This window comes from Lepidochelys kempii, chromosome 10 (genome assembly GCF_965140285.1).
Source record: "Lepidochelys kempii isolate rLepKem1 chromosome 10, rLepKem1.hap1, whole genome shotgun sequence".
In the NCBI taxonomy this organism is placed as follows: Eukaryota; Metazoa; Chordata; order Testudines; family Cheloniidae; genus Lepidochelys; species Lepidochelys kempii.
In genome coordinates, this window is record NC_136389.1 from 63,370,390 (window position 1) to 63,390,591 (window position 20,202).

At 40.0% G+C, this 20,202-nt stretch overlaps 1 long non-coding RNA gene across 2 annotated transcripts; it reads right to left on the reverse strand.

The window, feature by feature from the left end:
• Positions 1-11,675: 11,675 nt before the first annotated feature.
• LOC140917949 (uncharacterized) lies at positions 11,676-15,796 on the reverse strand. Of its 2 annotated transcripts, none has more exons than XR_012161047.2 (5): positions 15,541-15,796; positions 14,567-14,695; positions 14,291-14,374; positions 12,400-12,545; positions 11,676-12,137 (listed from the first exon to the last, which is right to left on the reverse strand). It is a non-coding gene; the product is annotated as an uncharacterized LOC140917949 (long non-coding RNA). The 2 variants fall into 2 exon arrangements; XR_012161046.2 differs by having other exon boundaries at positions 14,291-14,450.
• Positions 15,797-20,202: the final 4,406 nt, after the last annotated feature.

Consider the following 20,202-nt stretch of genomic DNA (forward strand, 5'->3'; position numbering starts at 1 on the left):
ACCCCTTTGCAAGTCCTGTAACTGAGCAAATTCATACCAGTAGTAGCTTTGTTTTATAATGAGACTGGCTGCTTAGACAAGACAAGCTAAACCACAAGTCAAAACAGACGTACAGCAGATTTACTTTTTGCCCAGAAATAACAAAGCATTTCTGACCTTGGTATTGAAGCTCAGGTTCCTTTGGATGCTTTGGCCAATAGACCTTTTATCTTTGATATTGCCCTTGGCTGGCCAACAATGACGTTAACTCCAGACAGAGTGCCAAATTTCTAATCATAATAAAAGAAATTAAACACTCAACACATATGGAGGGGTTGAATGAACTCACTTGTAGTCTTTTATCTAAGATACCTACCTTTTTTCCCCCTCCATGTCACTAGCATTTGTGAATGTCCTTGGGTTTCCAAAATAACCAAGTATATTTCCCAGTAAACAAATGTAGCTTGCCCTGGGTAAAAATTAGCAGGCATCTGGATAAAAATTATATTGGGCTTTATTTTTATCTGACACTGAGTGTTGTAATGCTTTGCCTTTCTTTACTTTTTTCAAAATATTTAGCAGAAGAGTATAGTACTTGTCAGACCAGACCATAGATTCATCAGGCCTAGTGCCATATTTTCTCTTTGACAAAGACCAATGCTTGACTCTTCAAAGGAAGTCAAAAACATAACAAACCATGCTGTAAAAAAGGGAGAAGAAGGGTTCCTTGCTGGTCCCTGCAGATGTTAAGTTATGCCATAAAACATGGGATTTGATTGTCCCTGTGGAGGCAGATACTGTTATCTGTATGAGGATGATCATGCAGCGGGGTGGGGGAGCATTGTCCAGCTTGCCAGGGAAGAGGGAATAGTGCTTTACGTGTGTGTGTGTGTGTGTGAGCGTGTGTGTGTGTGGGGGTGCAGGGTGCTGCAAAAAGGGGGAGTGGGTCAGTGTGATGACACTGACTCATCCCCAAGGACCAGAAGGGTTGGGGAGTTGAAAAGGGACAAGCACAGCAAGAGAAGCCCCTTTTCCCCTGGACCAGGTGGTTCAGCACCCACCCACGCTCCCTCCCCTTGAGGCGGCGAAATACTAGGTTTGGTCGGGACCTGCTGTGGGCATCATGCTAGCTGCTCCTTCCTGGGGGGCTGGGCAAGAATTTTTCCCTCACCACCATATTGGCCTAGGTGGAGTGGGGTGGGGGTGGGGGTTTGTCTTCCCAACAGTGGGTTCCGGGAGAGTGAGTAGGGAAGGGAGTTAGGCTATGACGTTACAACTCATTATGTAGGTGTGGGGTGGTTGTGCAGTGCACGGAAGGGATACAATGACCTCATAAATGGCTTTGTAAAGGACATATAAAAGAGGTGTTGGTTAAAGGAGCAGAATGAGGGAGTTCAGGGCTCCTATGACTGCTACAGCAGGAAACCAGCCCCTCTTTCTTATAGCCCACCTTAACCCTTGTTTGTGGGTGGTGGTGGTAAGGTCCCAGCAATGGGTTGGCTGGGGGACCTGGATGGAAAAAGAGGGGGGGGGGCTGGTGAAAGCCTGCCAGGTAGATATTGAATGAACATGGAGTTACCTGCATTGTACACTTTCATCTGCTGGGTAGTCCCAGACATCTAATAACAAAGTCGTGGCCTGATTAAAACCATATCAAGTGTCTCCTGTCCTTCTTTTGGTATAGCCAGACAAGAGATGTTTTACAGCTTGTTACTGTGCAATACATTAGATTAGATGAGTAAAACACCCTTTTAACTCTGCTCTTACAATAACTGTCTATTTGTGTTGTTGCCTAATCACTTAATATCTAAGTTCCAGGGTATAGGTACTCAGCATGTCCAGGTACAGCTGTTCTAGCTATTTCTTCCCAATAGTTTGTGTTTTCATAATATTTATCTTGAAACTTTCTCTCATATTGTGCTTTTATTTATTGTGTGTTTTTGTCTCGTACTGTAGACGAATGTACTACCATACTCAGTTAGCATTAAGAGTATTATTATTATTATATTTATGTAGTGCACAGAATGTGCTAGCTGCTTTACAGAAAACAAGAAGATGAGCTTACAATCTAAGTAGAAGATGTACAGAATACAAACGAAGGATGGGGCAGGGAAGTAATGATTCAGAACCTTATGAATTGAAGTGTTGCTACAGTGTTTTGGATCATTACTGTGAAATACTTGTAGCACTTTTTAAAGAAAATGTCTTACTGTAAAACAAAATGCCAAATGACCCTTTGGAAATATGTGTACTACACTGATAGGTACTTGGATCTCTTGATGCCTTTTGTACCTCTGGATGCTCCTATATCTTACGTTGCTTTACTGTTGTCCTCTCTTGCATGCTGGGAAAGCTTTGTAGATAAAAGCACAGGAGATCAGAGCTATATTCATTGCTTTGTCATAGCCTTACCAGGTGAGTCTGGCCAAGTCACTTGACCTCTTCAAAATGCAGGTAATTATACTATAGTTATCCACAAGGTACTATGAAGACTAATTCATTAATGTCTGTAAAGCGTTTTAAGATTCTGGGATGGTAGTATAATTGTATTCTAATTATTGTTGTTCTGACTTCAACAATGATTTTGATGTTAACAATATGTGGCTCCATAGTAGCAAGAAGGTAACTGCCTTAAAGATTATAGATTTCATATATGGTAATGGAGATGTCTGCTTTTATATGACCGTAAAAGATAAGCATAGAAAGTGCTGCCTATGAAAAAGTTTGCTTTCTTCTACAATTCAAGAAAATATACCCTGAGAACAGGGTGTGCGTATCACCGCTGTGTATCTTTGCTCTCTGGTAAATTTAATGGACTGTGATTTAAAATAAGTACCATTGACATGCCCCTATATCTGCTGCAGAAGATGAAGACAGCAATGGAAGTTTTAAGAATGCAGTGGAGATGCAGAAACAGAGGTTGAGAGTCCAAAGTAGCCCCTAGTGTCCTTTCTGACCCCCAAGTCCTCTCCTCTGGAACCTTCATCTCCTAAAAATCCAATCCCTACTGTGTAAGACATTACGTCTCCAATATGTCTCCAGTACATGTATGGAATGTGATAGATTAAATCCTGGATTAACATGAATCCCATGACTTTTACTATCACCTTCCCAGAACCTAACTCTAGGGACTAGATTTTCAAAAGAGCTCAGCACAAGGGAATGCAATTGGATGCTGAGCTCTTTTGAAAATCTGGTCATCCACAGGTTTCAGAGTAGAGTGAGCTGTAGCTCATGAAAGCTTATGCTCAAATAAGTTGGTTAGTCTCTAAGGTGCCACTAGTACTCCTTTTCTTTTTGGTCATCCATAGAGGCTTGTTTGTCCTGGTGAACCTGGTATTTCATTGGTTAGTATTAAATGAGTGTTTTAATTGGAATTGGAACAGGAATCCAATTTCCCCATAAGAATGAATGTAAATAGTGGGAGTTACGTTCTAGGGAAATTTTTTTGCCAGTCAGAAGACATTATATACATATACAGTATAAGTTTTAAATAACTGTAAACAAGCAATTTAATACTGTACTCACCAATGATGATTGTGAAGCTTGGTTGAGGCAGGGGCGTAGTGGGGTCGGAGTGTGGGGGTTTGCCCCATTCCACCTGCTCGGCACTCCTGCCTGGGAGCAAGGTCGGGGGCTTGCCTGCTCCCTGGCTGGAACGCTGGGCAGGCAGAATGGGGCAAGCCCCTGCGCCCCAACCCCATTCCCCAGCAGGAACACCAGGCGGGCAGAGCGGGGCAAGCCAAACAACGTTATAACGGAATATTGTGTGTCTTTAAACGAGGATATTCTGTAATAGATCAGCAACCTAATAACAAAACAGTGTTAACCAGGACGACTTTAAATGAGGAGTTACTGTACTTTCAAGTTAAAAGTCTCTGGCATAGGAGAATGACGTTGTTCAGTTCCTTCATCCATAGATGTATGTTTCCCCAACCTATCTGCTACCCCAAATACTACGTCCTAGAAACACCATTGCCCACAGCCACCACCCAGACAGTGAGATAACAAGTATCTAAATGTTTCCTTGTACTACATCTGTTGTTTAGAAAACAAAATATGGGGCCAGCTCAACAGCTTAGAGGCAGTTCTGTGTGCTACCAAACAAGAGACCTACCCTGGGCTCACTTTTTCACTCCAGATTGTTGGTCCAGCGCATGATGCAGTTGAGGAGCTTATCTCCCAGATGAAGGTTTAGGCTTGTGTCACTTTTGTGACCTGAGCCAAAGGATAGGCAAAGTGAGGGGCAGTATGGATAGTGGTAAGAGAAGGAGATGGTAGGAGTGGGGAATAAAGAGAAAAACAAGGCTTAATGCAGGTACATTTTTAGAGTGGTCTTCCTGGGTGTCAAGCCCGAATGAAGCCGTTGACAGTCGGCTTTTGGAGGTTTGTGTGTTGCAGAGAATGGAGCTATCACAACTTGTGAAATGCAGCTATTGTGACTGCAGTTGTGTGGGATCTGAAAAACTTGAGTGGAAGAAGTGGCTAGTAATTGAACAAACACATTTTTTAAAAATGCAATTGTTTTCACTGCGCAATGATATTTATATTAATGACAGTAGTGCATGATTGCAAACTAAAAACAAATAGAAACACCTAGCACTCTTACTTGAAATTGAGAGATTAATTAGAAACAAGTTTGGGTGCTTTATGTGTGTTACCACAATATCTGGATGCAAGCATGCTTGAATGTATAGTGTACCAATGGATGAGTTCCTCCATTTTTCACCTAGTCTCCATCCCTTTCCACCTGCTACATCACTTCATGAGCCTACAGTCTCCAGATGGTAGTATGTACCAAAACAAAAATAGCACATCTGTGTGGATTAGACATGGAGGAAATGAAGGTGTTTCTTTTCGGAAATGCCAAAATTTTAGCCATATATAAGCCATATATTCATTACAAATTCAAACTCTGCGACCCTGCTTTTCAAGGGCTGCTGGTCTCTCCTACCAACCTTTGGCAGCCAGTGAACAGCAGATTCTTTGTTAACCTGCCAGTGAAAATTAATATGCTACATTCCCTTAGCAATGCAAAACATGACATTATTTTTGTCTTGTGGTGGGTTCATCCTTTGCCTCTGTCTTTAGTAATCCATGGCAATAAAGGCAGCAAACAGAAATAAGTGACAGCACATTTGGATGCTACAGCATGGAATAACAGCTGTGCAAAGGCCCATACATACAAATATTTCAACTGCAGGCTCAAATGCCATGTGAGGGTCCTGAGCACCTAGCAGGAAGTACTCAACATCTTGCAAAGTTGAACCCCAAAGTATCTTCCAGGCAATCCTAGATTTTGAACATGTTCACAACTGGGATTTTGTCCCATTGTAAAGATATGGACCAGCTGCAAAATTCAGACCAAGAAATCGATGCAGACTTCAAACCCCTCCAAAATTCAAGGATTATGGGGGTTTGAGGTCAGACTACTTCTACTTTTAACACTTATTCTTCTGTCAGAATAAAAATTGCACCTCTCTGATCCTTTGTGCGGTGGCATGAAGACAACTCAGTTACACCTTGTCATTAGTTTGAATTTTACACTGAGGACTAACTTATTTTGGATGGGTGAGCATTGATGTTATTTTTCTACTTTACTAAGACACAATCTATTTCAGAGTGGCTTGAGAAATAAAATGGAAAATTACAGCTTCTTTCTTTTAAGTGTTACGCTTCACAATATGTGCTTCAGTGTTTAAAGGTGTAACTTACAAACCATCAATCAACACTGATACAAACACATTCATGTGTTTAACTTCTTGTAATTCAGCCTTTTTCCATGATTCTCCACTTTCTACTTTTAACTGTCATTCACTTCCCTTTTTCAATGAGTCATTATATTTCTAGATAATAAAACCTGTTGAATGTAAATGTTTACGAATAAATGTAACTTAAATATACTTGGCCTAATTCTTATTTACACTAAGACCTTTTAACATTATTCTGCCTTAAAGTTATGGCCCCCTTTATACTACCAGAGTGGTGTAAAGGACTCTTAGGGTATGTATTCACTGTAAACAAAAAGCAACAACAACAAAGGTGTGTTCTTAACTCAGGTTAGCTAACTTGGATTAAAATAGCAGTAAAATGAGGTAACTCAGGTTAACAGCTTAAGTTATAGTTTATACGAGCGCCTTGGGTTGAATTTGACCTGCTAATCTGCTTAAAACCCAAGTTACTTTGTCTTCACTGCTATTTTAACCTAAGTTAGCTAGCCTGAGTTAAAAACACACCTGTACTTTGCAGGGAAGACATACCCTCAGTGTAGATAACAATCATAGAATCATAGAATCATAGAAGAATAGGGTTGGAAGAGACCTCAGGAGGTCATCTAGTCCAACCCCCTGCTCAAAGCAGGTCCAACCCAACTAAATCATCCCAGCCAGGACTTTGTCAAGCCAGGCCTTAAAAACCTCTAAGGATGGAGATTCCGCAACCTCCCTAGGTAACCCATTCCTGTGCTTCACCACCCTCCTAGTGAAATTGTATTTCCTAATATACAACCTAGACCTCCCCCACTGCAACTTGAAACCATTTCTTCTTGTTCTGTCATCTGCCACCACTGAGAACAGCCTAGATGCATTCTCTTTGGAACCCCCCTTCAGGTAGTTGAAGGCTGCTATCAAATCCCCCCTAACTCTTCTCTTCTGCAGACTAAATAACACCAGTCCTCTCAGCCTCTCCTCGTAAGTCATGTGCCCCAGACTCCTAATAATTTTTGCTGCCCTCCGCTGGACTCTCTCCAATTTGTTCACATCCCTTCTGTAGTGAAAGGACCATAACTGGACACAATACTCCGACCTCAAACTCTTTCATAAAGAGAACAGATTTCACTTACATTTCTTAAATATATTCTCTCGTGCACAGAAAAACGTTGGTCCTAGATTCAGTGAGTGTTAAGTGCCCAAATTTGCAGGTTTCTATTTTTTATGTCTATTTACTTTAAAAAAAAGTTTGTTGTGAGGACAGAGTGGGACGATATTTATCCATAGAGAATCACTTCAGCTGAGCCATCCTGCCTACCAAACTGCTTATACTCCTTCCTGTATCTGCCTCTCCTGATGACAGCCATATGTGGCCTCACTTCAGTGTTATTCTAGGAAATAATATGGATCTGATGCAGAAGAGTTTATTGACAGACAAACTTGCCTAGATAATAGATCTTGCTGCAAAGACTCTTATTTTCTTGAATTTCTATTATATATCCTTTGAATCTTTTGATAAAAGACTTAGAAACTTAACAAAACCAGGAATGACAACTGAATTAGTGACAGAGGCTTAGCTATTCCTGGTAATTTCTTCCTGGAATGTACCTTGTGTGTATTATTCCTTTCATGAATAAAACAGGCTGATTTGTGTATTTGGTTAGATTCTTGCTAATGGACTGTGTCTTTACTTTACTTTACTTTAAGGAGAAAATTAATAGATTTTATATTTTCAGGGAGGCATGTGGTATATTGTAGATCAAATAATTAGTGAAGTGAAAGGGGAAGCAATGGTGAAATTAGCAAAAAAAGAAAAAGAAAAAGGGGGGGGTTATTGCTTTCACATCTTGATTTTTATTTTGAGTAGAAAATGCTTCAAACATGTTAATTCACTTTGCCTGTATCCTGACTAGGAGACAGCCTTAAAAAAAAAAGTAAAAGTCAAATACTGGGGGGAAGCGCATCTCTATTCAAGAGAGAGGGTTTTGTGAGACAGAATGTTTCTATCATTGCGGAGCTATGAGTGTTTACTGCAAGTTTCAACTGCTGCTGAAGTATTTGCCACCAGAGGTCGCTGTAGATTATAAATCTAAAAGGTCTGTAATCAAGTATATTAGGAAACTTCTAGACTGAACTGAATTCCTTAAAATAGATGTTGCTGTGAGTGATTAGATGGGCTTCAGTCAAGCATAAGAATGTCCAGGTTTTAATGATTTTTGTTTTTTTCTCTCAGGTTATCAATGTTGTAAATATATAAGTTTTAAAATAAAAGTAGGGAACAATAATCCTTCTCACCTGGCTCACAGAATGTGTGATGGCACAGGCCATGAGGTCAGAACTCAGTGTGGTACACTAAGTATGGAGGAGTTTATGATTCCTCATTGGGAGAGAGGTTAACTAATCCCAGAAGGTTCTTTACAGAGTCAGTCTTGCCTGTAGGAATTTTCCTCCACTCCTAACAGCGAATCAATGCTTCAGGGGAGGGGAACGTTCCATCCTTTATTCCAGGAAAGGTTTTAAGCCTCCTTGAGAAAGTATAGCTACCTAGTTAAAATTATAAGTCATCAAGAGTTTTGCAGAGTAACATCATCCTCACAAATGACTCTGGCTTAGCTCAGGTCAGAGTATTTTCTCTGAATAGCTGGGGATAACAAATTCGGATATGTTTATTTAACTGTACACAGGTTTTACAAAAGTGTAACTCCACTGACTTCACTGCTGATTTACCTTGGTGTAAGTGAGGGGACCTCAGGTGTTAATTGTATAGTACTTTCCTTATTCTAGGGGTAAATTTTACCGATTGCCTGCTTTCATTGCTAGTTTAAGGTTGAAGGTTTCATTCAAATAGCAAAGGCTCAGCCATCCAATTGTGAGTAGACACCTGCCAAAAGCTGTGTGTTGCACATTACATGTTCATCTCTGGCCAAAAAATTATGTTATGTTTATTCTGTGGATGCTGCTTAAATGTGATATAAAGAAAGAGCTAAAGTGGAGAGGAACCAGGGAAAATGAAGTACACCTTGATGGGGATAAAAGGAGTTAATTTCATAAATAAGGGAAATGGGTAGACAATCCCCATATAAAAAGTTTCCAAATCAATTCTGTTTTACTCCAACCAATAATATTCCAGTGCAGGATATTCATAAGGAATGTGACTATTCACATAAAGAAGATTTTTTTGACTGCTGTAGTCCACACAGTTGTAGTGAACTCTATGACTATTCTAAACATGCTTTTTTAATAATAAGGCTGTGATGTGTTTTTCTGGCAATAAAATCCATAGCTTGAAGAAACTATTTATATAGATTATAGTTTGTCTGCAAGACTTGTGCAGAACTCCTTCAGCATTAGTGCTCTGATATGAACAATATGATTATAATTTATCTCGTTATGGGCATGATTTTGCCAGGTGCTGAGCATTATAGCCCAAACCAGAAAAACAATCATGCTGTAAACTAAGCACATGAATAATCCCACTGAAGTCAGTGGGACTCTTCACATGCTCAAAGTTTAAGCATGTGCTTAAGTGTTTTGCTAGATTGATGTCAAGTACTCAGCACCTTGCAGGATCAAGCCATGTAGCTTTTCCCTTCTGATTGCAAAAGGATATTGAATATGGCCATAGAAATTCCTCTGGTGCTATATGCAGTTTTTCTCTAATGCTGTAATTCTTACAAGATGTGAAGGAATGGCAATAAAAGAGTTCCTTCAGGATGTACCATGCACCTGATATCTGCCTATCACTCCTTCCTGATATTTTTTTGTTTTCAGAAGTTCCATGATTTCTTATTTCCCTTTTTACTTGCTTAATAGTGACTCCATTATGACAAAGCATACACCTTGCCATAAATGATGCTATCCGCATTTTCTTGCATTTTGTAATAGGATGTGCAGTGCTACCTTCCAAGAGTTACTTGTTTACATTTTTCTACACCAGAAAAAAGACTTTTTTATTTTGGTCCATATAGTGGGGGTTTTTTTTTTTTTTGAAAATCTTCATTCCACATTAGAAAAAGAAACACAATTCCCTAATCTGCACATTTAACCATAATTAATACCCAATGCCTACAGTTAACTCTTCCCCAATGGTTTCTAGAGCTATAGTCAGCACATCTAAAACTAGGTCAGTCACATAGATCTGACTTTTTAATCAATTTTACATAAAATCATTAGGTTATATTCCAACATCTTAAAGATGTTGCAGGTTTGGTGTCTTGTAGTTAATCCTGCAGTATTTGGCAGAGTATGAGCTCAACCAAAGTCCCCCCAGCAATTCCTTTAAACTTTCTTTTTTTCTTTGAAAAATTTTTTGGAGGGAGTAGAGGCAAAGTGGGTGAAGTAACCAAGACACAGGGTCTTCATTGAGGGGCTGAGATGGAGTGGGGGACTTTATACTGGACCTCTTTGCAGTCTGAGAGGAATTCAGCACTACTCTTGTTTAATGATGAAAGGGTGAGGAGTTTGGCAATTTATTGTGTTTTGGGGCAGGTGAGGTATGAGAATGTGGGGTATGTGTCACCATAGACAGTAGAACCTAGAGGTCCTAGTTGAGATCAGGGTCCCATTGTGCCAAATACTGCACAAAAACCTAACAAGAGACAACCCCTGCCTTGAAGAAACTGTAAAGAGAGACAAAGATTATCTCCACTTTACAGATGAGGAGCAGACACACAGGGTAGGTTTAAGTGACTCGACCAAGGTCACACAGGAAGTCTGTGGCATACATAGCAATTGACCCCAGGTCTCCTAAATCCCAATCCAGTATTATAATCAACCACTATGTCTGTCAATCCTGGCAGAGAGAGAGAATTGCATGTGAATGGGTCTATTCTCTCTTTTCTTAGGACCCAGAGAGCCATATTGGGACAAGCAAGGATCTGTTGTCACTTCTGTTCAAAGAATACTAGAAGGTGGTGCTGGAGATAGGGAGGCAGTTCGGGTTTCGGTACTGTCCCTCAGGTGACATGTTTTTCATTTGATCACTTACCTTTGAGTGTCGGACTAAGAGTGGGGCACCGTGCTGAACTAATTAGTTAATTAATAAGAGTGGGGTGATGTTGGGATGGGGGGACAACCAAAGCAAAAGGAAACGTGCCCTTTCAGTTGAGTGGATCCACCCTTTTGTGACACAGGTAACGTAGGAGTCTTATTGGATTCTTGGCTCTTTTATATGTCCAGATAAAAGTTGTAGATAAGAATATATTTTCCATCTTTGCGTAGCAGGGTGGTTGTTACCTTGCCATTATTATCCATGCTTTTGTCATCTCCTGTTTTGATTACTGTCATGTACATTGGGTTACACCAGAAGACCATTCAGAAACTTTAATGCAAAATGCAGTTGCCACTTGTCATTCAGGGAATGCATTATATCCATGTCCCAGAGACTGTGCTGGCTTCCGATTTCCCTCTGCATGATATTAACAATGCTAGTTTTGAGCTGCAGTGCCCTGCAAGATTTTGATCATAATAATTAGTATCATGTTTGAGCTAAAAATCCCTTTAGAAATCAAAGGGTAGGGGTTAGGCTTTTCCAATGAAGTCACTGCCCTCCCACCCCCCATTGGTGCTCAAGTTTGTTGACCTTCCAAGTAGTCAACCAATCTTCTCAATTAACTCAGGCCATTTCTGAGTGGTGGATTGGGAAGTATGTTCATTTTCATTATACTGGATATTTTAAAAAGTCCTATTGCTCATGCACGCAGAGAATTATAGGTGAACAATAGAAGTTTATTAAAAATATTTCACCAGCTGAAGCAATAGAGTCAAAGAATTCCTATTCACAGCCTCATAAACATGCACCTGATACGGCACTATTAGTAGTAAATCTTTTTTTTCCAGAGGATATCTAGAAAACAGAAGATGAGAGATCTGGCCTTAATTTCACTGTATGATTAAGTTTATTAGTAGTACCCTACCTATACACCACAAACACAGAGAAACAAGCACCTTTCCAAACCCATAGAAATAAATACATGAACAAACCAAAAGCCATCTGTTAATTTTATTTTATTTATAATACCTGGATGCACTCAAAATATCTTGTTAGTCATTGCTCCACCACCACATGCAAATTTCAGGTCTATGAAAAAAAGAATCTGAGTATAAGTGGTTACTATCAAACACCAATAAACATTAGAAACATAAGGAAAAGTTAAACCAACCAATCCTGTGAAATACAATCAGAGTGGAAAACTGTGAATAAACAATCGGCACAAGGAAAATAACGGGCTACACTCTCTCCACTTCCAGGAGAGAATTTGACCCACTACTTCTGTGTCCTCCAGTCTTTTTGCAAACTCCTCTTTCACTCTCCACCATGCAATTTTCCCCCATCTCCAAGATTTCAGTCACATTCTGGTATCCTGGTACAGCACTTCAGCTTGTCTGCTGCCCCTCAGCTTTTCCTTCTTCTATCTTTGCAACTTTAGTGTGTGTGGGAACACTGCAAATCTGAAAGAGAAGAGAAGGTCATGCCATGCTGGTCTGACAGTTGGACATTGACTCAACAGTTATGGTTATTTTATTGTTCATAAAGTAAGAGCATTGTCTGCGCACATAAAGAACAGCTAGATAAAAAGCCTACCTACAGTACACAGATGTTTTGCAGGCAAATTCTACCATAGAACACCTTAGCAAAACTCCTCTACACAGTGACTAATGATCAAACAAGATACTGATTATCAAACCTGAAATAATATAAAGCTTTACTTACAGCCTGGGAAGAGCAAGATCCACAATTGTATCCCATCCTAGTCTCCACAGATGGTTGCAGGGGCCATGTGTAGCCTATTAAAGGTTACCAGTTGTTCCTGGGTCATTGGGATTGCTACTTTGATGGTGCATCTTGTTGATTTGTAGCTATACATCAAACGTGCGTTGTTTAGTTAGATTTCTGAATGGTGCCTATCTAAAACTCTAGGTACCAGTACAGTAATTATATGAATATATTCCTGGATCAATACAGAAAAAAGAAATACCCCACAGGAAAATGAAACCTTCAACCCCAGTCTTCACAATCGCACCCTCTATTCCTATGTCAGTGAAAATCTGAGAAATTGGCTACGCATTGCAATCTGACCTGGAGAGCAGCACATTAGGCCTCTGATAGAGGAACGGGGTAGGAGCGAGGAGAGAGTTCCATAACTGGGGACCTCTTGGGGAAAATGTGCTGCTGCCATCCTTTCCCTGTTTATACCAAATGGCTGTTTCTGATCAGCAAAGCTGCTTCAGCTATTGCTGCATCCGTGTCACACAGAGTCCTCAAGCTCCTTAAAGATCAAACCCCACACCTCTAAATGCATCCAGAAACTAACTGGAAGCCAGTACAGATTAGAGTATTGGAGTAATGTGGTCATTGTACCACCTGAAGTTTCCAAATGGTCTGATGGTGTAGCCCCATGTTGAGAGCATTGCCAAAATCTAGTCTTGGGGTGACAGCAGTGGGATCGTCTACAAGGAGGTCCACTTCCAAGAGGAAAGGTTGTACTTTTGGCCACTGCTTATACCTGGCTTCTTGGCAGATTATGGAAATGCCAATAAGACCTTCAGATTACAAACGTGACTAACAAAGAACAAGAAAACTGCCCTCGTAGTTGTAATTGTAATCTCTGTTTGGGTGCATCCCTAGCCTAGCAGCACCCCTCCTTCAGGCTTACCTGACAGAGCTTCAGCACGCTACCCTGCTCTATTTAGTGTATGTAGTTATTATGCATCTTTGGTCATAGTTGGTCACCATATGCCAATTAATCCATGTCTCCAAACATAGCAATGCTCCCTCCTTCCTCGTAATTCTTATAATTTTTTATGTGTATAAAATATTTGCTTAGGTAATACAGGTTTATCTAACACATTTATGTGACCCCTTTCTGTAGTATCTGAGCACCTTACAATCTTTAATATATTTATCCTCACAATACCCCTTTGAGGGAGAGTACTACATGCAATGTTTCCTGTACCCTAGTTGATATATATTCTATCTTTTGGACGGGTACAAACCTATGCAATGATTTCTCCAGAACAGGCATATTTTTGCAGACTGCTCTGTTGCTATATTATTTCAAGGAAATTTTGTCCTGATGCTTTTGTGGGTTCTCTCCTGGAATACTGTGCAAATTGCCACTCCCCACCCCCTGAAAGAGCAGTCTCATTTTGACAGGGCACTCCTGTACCCTGCAAGGTATTAAAATGGTCCCAAATATCTTTTGGGACGATGCAACAGGATAATAGAATCTCTTAACATTACAACACAATCACTGTGACCTAGAGGACAGTGTCTCTAATATGACCAAGGCCATGTGGATGCCTTGTTTAGTTGTGGAGCTGTGAAATGGCAGACTCAGTGTTATACCAGTATGAACTTAAGCCAAGACTTTCAAAAGTCTCCAGTGATAATGGATGCCTCAATTCTTAGGTGGCCAACTTCATTTTTCACAGCATGGTTGCTCAGTGGTTTCTGAAAAATCAGGACCCAAGTTGGGCACTCAAAAACTGAGGTACACAAAATCTCTAGTAACTTCTGCAAATTTTGCCCTAGTGAATTAATAGACCTGCCCAGTTATAGAGTGATGTTAGTTGCCCATAGTAAATGAGACTAGAAAACACACCTGCTTTGGGTAACTTCATAGCGAGTATTGCATCCACCTTTCTTTCATGCCAATCACTGTAGTACCTTGGGAGCTGTTATTTGCCTTAGATCAAAATACAAGGGAAGGTTCACTACATGGTGTCCCAGTGCACAATAGGGCTCTTCATTTCCACAATGATCTGTGATTGATTAAATTACAATTTCCACAAAAAATAAGAAGGTTCTAAAATTAGAATTTGGACAATGGCCCTTTCTGAGATTTTAATTACATTCTGATGTATGATTTGAAAAATACCTTGCCAATTGTGTCGCTTTTACAATAGGACTTTTTGTTGCTTAGAGACCGAAGTAGTGTTCATGAAAAGTGGCATCCCCAGTAGAAGCTAGATGATGATTTTTGCATTGTACCTTTTAATCGAAAACACTGGATGATGCAGAATGAGAGTATATTAGTTCATGCTAGCCATCAGATTGAGACATATATACTAACAAAGCAGATTCAAACATATATATTAACAATGATCTAATTTGTAGGGACACTTTCGAGGTTTTTTTTTAATTCCTGGTTTGAGAGTCTTGTAAACCATATTATTCCCATGTCTTGTCCAAAAGAAACTTTTAGGACAACTTAAAGTGCAATTATACCATCAAAAGTGACAGGAAGATTAGTGGAGAATGGATGGTCAGTATTTATCTCTAATTTCTATATCAAATTTGCTCAGTTTACACGTCAACAGCTGTTTTTCTTAACTGCTAGCAGCCCTGCAAACTCTACCTGTTATCTGAAAATCCAGCTGTGTTCTTTTTGCCTCTTACATCACCACTAGCAATATAGATTATGCAATTATAACTGAGCAGACAATTTAGTTTATCATATATAGAGAGAACAGAATCCAGATCTCTTTGTCATGATTATATGTCTACCATGGCAATACTAATAGTAGTAGAAACCTGTTTTCGCTGGTAAATAGATATGACTTTTAGAGATAGAGGGAGCTATTTTATTAAGTGGCATCACTTTTCACATAGCGACTTTAATGTCTGTAACCTCACCAAATGTTACCTAGGATATGAAAACCACTGCATATATTCCAATGAGTATGTTAATAAAATTTAGAGAAGCAAAAACAACTTTGCTTTGGAAATGGAAATAACAAAACTCATTTAGAATACAGTTTTTCCAGACATAATTTTCTGTTCAAACAACTGTATGTATCAGAAGTGGACAAGGAAGAAATTCTAGTAGTTTAAGTAAAGACAGATCCTTACCACAGAAAACACCAGTGGCCGTGAGACAATTAACCAACTCTCCAGATCAGTTATAGATGTGTAGTGTTCTACCCAATGCCTTCTTTTTCACCTCCATTTTCATAATTCTGACAGTTGATTTCTCCCTGCTATGGCTGTGTTACTTGGAAACCATAGTTTGCCCAATTCCAGTCATTTTCTGCTTAGCTTTACTTTGAGAATCCAGCTAACAGTTGACAATATCCATTCTCTCCCATATCTAGTTATGGAGCAAATCTTTCTCTCGAGCAGTGCATACGGACAGAGAAAAGGTTATTTTAAGTAGAAGGAACCCAGAAGGTACTAAAACATTAGACAGCGAGCATATTTCTTGCCCATGGAATTTGCACCAAAAATGCAAGAAGTTTGTAATTAAATACTTTTCATACTGTCTAAATGGTTTGAAAAGTTGAATGAAACGAACAATTTCATTACTGCAATAGTTCTGCCAAAATGTGCTCCTTTTTTGAAAAAAAAGTGAAACATCCCATAATAAATACTTACAAAATGAGTTTCTATAATTTTGTTCTAAATTGCAAGATGTGTTTGAGTAAGAATGCTTTATGCTGTAAGTCAGAAAACATGTAAAGAGCTATTCAGACATTATATCATTTACAGAAAGTTAGCCAGAATAAAGTAAGATCAAAACAACGCTAACATTCTAAAGATCAAAACAACTCTAAAATTAATCAAATAGAATCTATGTCTCTTTCACAGTTGTTCTAGCTTAATTTTTAAAGAAAAAATGCTAAAATATGAATGTTAAATAAGTTACCTGTGTCCTTTTGTTATTACTTCGTTCAGTTCCTGATGAGAGCTACCTGTGTTATCGGGTGTGCTCCTTTTAAAGATCAGAACAGGTTTTCTGATGACCACTCTGTGTGGCATCTCTTATGAAGGTGCTTCTTGTTGCTAAGAGATCAGTTGCTTAGAGATGAAGGTTTTTTGGTTTTTGTGTGTGTTTTGCAATAGGTTGGGGAAGGAAGGGTGTTAAAAAGGATAGCATAGTGAGGAATAATGGGATAACGTTAATTCCTTGAAAACAGGAGACTTTTAGAAACAAAGCTTCCTTACACTGAGATGTATTAAGCAATCAAATAATTTCCAGCATAAATGCGAAGAAATGGAAGCTGCAATACTTTGGCTATATAAAACTGGAACGGACAAAACAATATAAAATGTGTTGTATGGAACAATCCTGAAATGGCAGCTGCATGACTTTTAAAGATCTATCTTATGTGACTTTCTGACTGTATACAGATACAGTACACATAACAACACATACAGGTTATAGTCATAATGATTCTTTTGAGGAATTGCATATACATTGCTTGTTTCTTTAAACTTCTGTTTTATAGTGCTCCTAGTTACTTGTATAGTTTTGGCCACCTTTGTAACTCTAATTTACCCTATGGAAGTATAAATGAGTTATTTTGCATTTGTTTAAGATGTTGCTACAAGACACACAGAATGCCCACTTTGCTTTGGAAAAAGATTTGCAGCTTTGTTAAAGGGCAAGATTAATAATGATACCTGAGGATAATATACCTACATCAATTAATTATTCTCAAATCCAACATAGAGGTCACCCTCACAACTTCTACTGAGGCTTTATGTGAACGGCAGATCTTTAGTCAATTAATTGCCTCTGCCAATAATCTATAGAGGAAGACTCCAGGATTGTCACTCTGTGTGGCGTGTCATTATGAAGCCTAGAATGTCTGTATAGTCAGTGTGAATGATGGAAACAACTACAAGGATGATGCTTTTTGTTCAGAATATCACCAGGTTCAGTCATCACTGGGATTTGTGCTCTGTGACTGCCCAATCTTTGCTGTGAGCCATTTTCAACTCACCGGTTTTCCTTATTACTGACAAGGGGACTGTAGCCAGCAAGGTGGCAGCCATTGCCCTATATTCTATCTCCATTTAGAAGCGAGGCTGCCCTTAATAAAGTTGGCTGCCACCTCTCACTGTTTTCAGTAAGATTGAAGTTGTGCCCACAGGCACAGAGGCTGCCCTGCTATGGTTCAGGGATCTAGACAGCACACAGGGACTTGATGAGCAGCAGAGACACTATGAAAGGTGGAAGAGTGAGGGGGAGCAGACAGTGGGGGGAGCAGAAGACAGATTTAGGGGGTGGAGGGGGACTGGGAACAAGGGGAGGCTGAGGAAGGAGGGAGGCTGTGGGGACGTGGAAGCAGAAATCAGAGTTAGGAGTTGCAGGAGGTTATGGGGGCAGGGGAGGCTGAAGGCTAGGAAGGAGGCTGGGGGAGTACAGGGAAATAAGGGAGCAAGGGAGGGGTTAGGGGGGTGCAGAAGATGGGAGGCTGAGGGGGATGCAGAGGACAGTTATGAGGGTGGGATATGGAGGGAATAAAATGGCAGCTCCCCCACCCTAGGGGTAATGGTGGGTAAGGGGAGTCACCACCAAACAGCCACAGGAAATAGTGTTGCCAGCTCTCATGAGCTGATCATGAGTGGTGGGATTTTGGTGTCTTCAGGGGGCAGCTGTTGTGGATACAAGAAGTTCCTTCGAACTCATGAGATTCAGAGCCGTGTGAGAGAGCTTCAGGGCTGAGGACCTAGAGCTGTCCTGCTAGTGAGCCCTCTCTTCATGCGTGGCCCTATAACAGAGAGGGTCCTGAGGCAGTGGGAAGCAGAGGAGGGTGAATATGGGGAAGTTGGATCCAGGCAGAAGAGAAGCCCCTGGGCAGCAGGAGGTAGGTGGGTTGGGGAGTGGGGCTGCTAGGTACCAGGTAGAAAAGCGCTGAAGCAGTAAAAAGTAGACAAGTATTTCTGTTGAGTCAAGACTGTAATAGGTAGTTCCCTATCACTGGGGTGAGGTAGAGAGTAAGTAAAGTCTCCAGGGAGAGGCATGCAATTTTTGTGTGCGTTAAAGGTTGACATTTCAACCTAAAATTATCACACATACATTCAGAGAGGAATAGAAGGGAGTTAAAAAGTCCAGAGACAGGCGACGGTGGAAACATACTTGAATACATCATCAGTACAGTGGTATACTGAGACTGGCAAAACGTAATAAATAAGTTTCATATTCAAATCAAAGAACTGGGAGGAAGGTGGGCCTGTTTTGGGTTAGGTGATATGAAATAATGTTGTCACATGCACATGGCAATTTGGCAACATGCATATTTTCTTTCTATGTTTGTTGCCTAATATTTTCTTCCACCAGGCACTGTTGCCTCACATGACTTGGGCTTTCAGCCAGTTTACCTATAATCTCTCCAGATTAATTTAGAGCAGGTTAGACAAACACCTGTCAGGGATGATCTAGATAATACTTAGTCCTGCCTTGAGTGCAGGGGACTGGACTAGAAGACCTCTTGAGGTCCCTTTCAGTCCTACTATTTATTACATACAATGGGCCAATTTATTCCTCAACGGGAGCTTCTAGTGTTCAAAACCTCTGAAAATCAAGCCACTAGAGCCTATTTTTTTTAGACGTGCTGGGTGTCTCCAGTTGAATCAATGAAGGGCAAGAGTGCCACATCGTAGATTGGGTACCTAAAAATGGTGATACCCAAAGTAAGGCCAGTTTTGAAACTGCAGCCCTTAAACTTTCTCCACCTAGTTTTATCCATCTAGGAAGATATGAAAATGTTTCCATCTTTATAATGCTCTTTCAGAAGTAAGAACTGCAATATTGGTCAAACCGATGGTCCATCTAGCTCAGTATCCTGTCTCTGGCAGCAGCAAGTACCAGAGCTTCAGGGGGAGTGTGTAGAACAGAACAGTTAGAGTAACACAACTGTCTTCCTCTCCCAGTGTCTGGCAGTTGGAAGCTTAGGGTCGCCCCGAGCAAGAAGTTGAGTCCCTGACCACCTTGGCTAATAGCCATTGATAGACCTATCCTCCATGACTTTATCTATTTTTTTAAATTCAGTTATATGTCTGGCCATCACAACATCCCAAGGCAATAAATTCCACAGGTTAATTATGCTCTGGGTGAAAAAGTACTTCCTTTTCTTTGTATTAAACTTGCTGCCTATTAATTTCATCAGATGACCCCTGGTATTTGTATTGTGGGAAAGGGTCAATAACGCTTCTCTATTCATTTTTTTTCCACACCATTCATGATTTTATAAACCTCCATCATATCCCCCCATTTGTAATTTCTTTTCTAAGATGAACAGCCGTAATCTTTTTAATCTCTCCTTGTATGGAAGCTGTTTTGTAACCTTGATCTTCTTAGTTGCCCTTCTGCGAACGTTTTCCAGTTCTACTATATCTTTTCAGAGTAGGGACAACCAGAACTTGACACAGTATTCAAAATATGGGATTACCATGGTTTATATAGTGATATTATGATATTTTCTGTCTTATTTTCTATCCCTTTCCTTATAGTTCCTAACATTCTATTAGCCTTTTTGATGGCTGCTGTGCAATAAGTGGAAATTTTCAGAGAACTATCCATGGTGATTCCGAGATCCCTTTGTTAAATGGTAACAGCTAATTTTGAATCCATCATATTTGTGTAGTTGGTATTATTTTTTTCCAATGTGCATTACTTTGCACTTATCAGTGTTGAATATCTTCTGCCATTTTGTTGCTCAGTCACTCAGTTTAGTGAGATCCCCCTTGTAACTCTTTCACAGTCAGCTTTGGACTTACAAAATTATT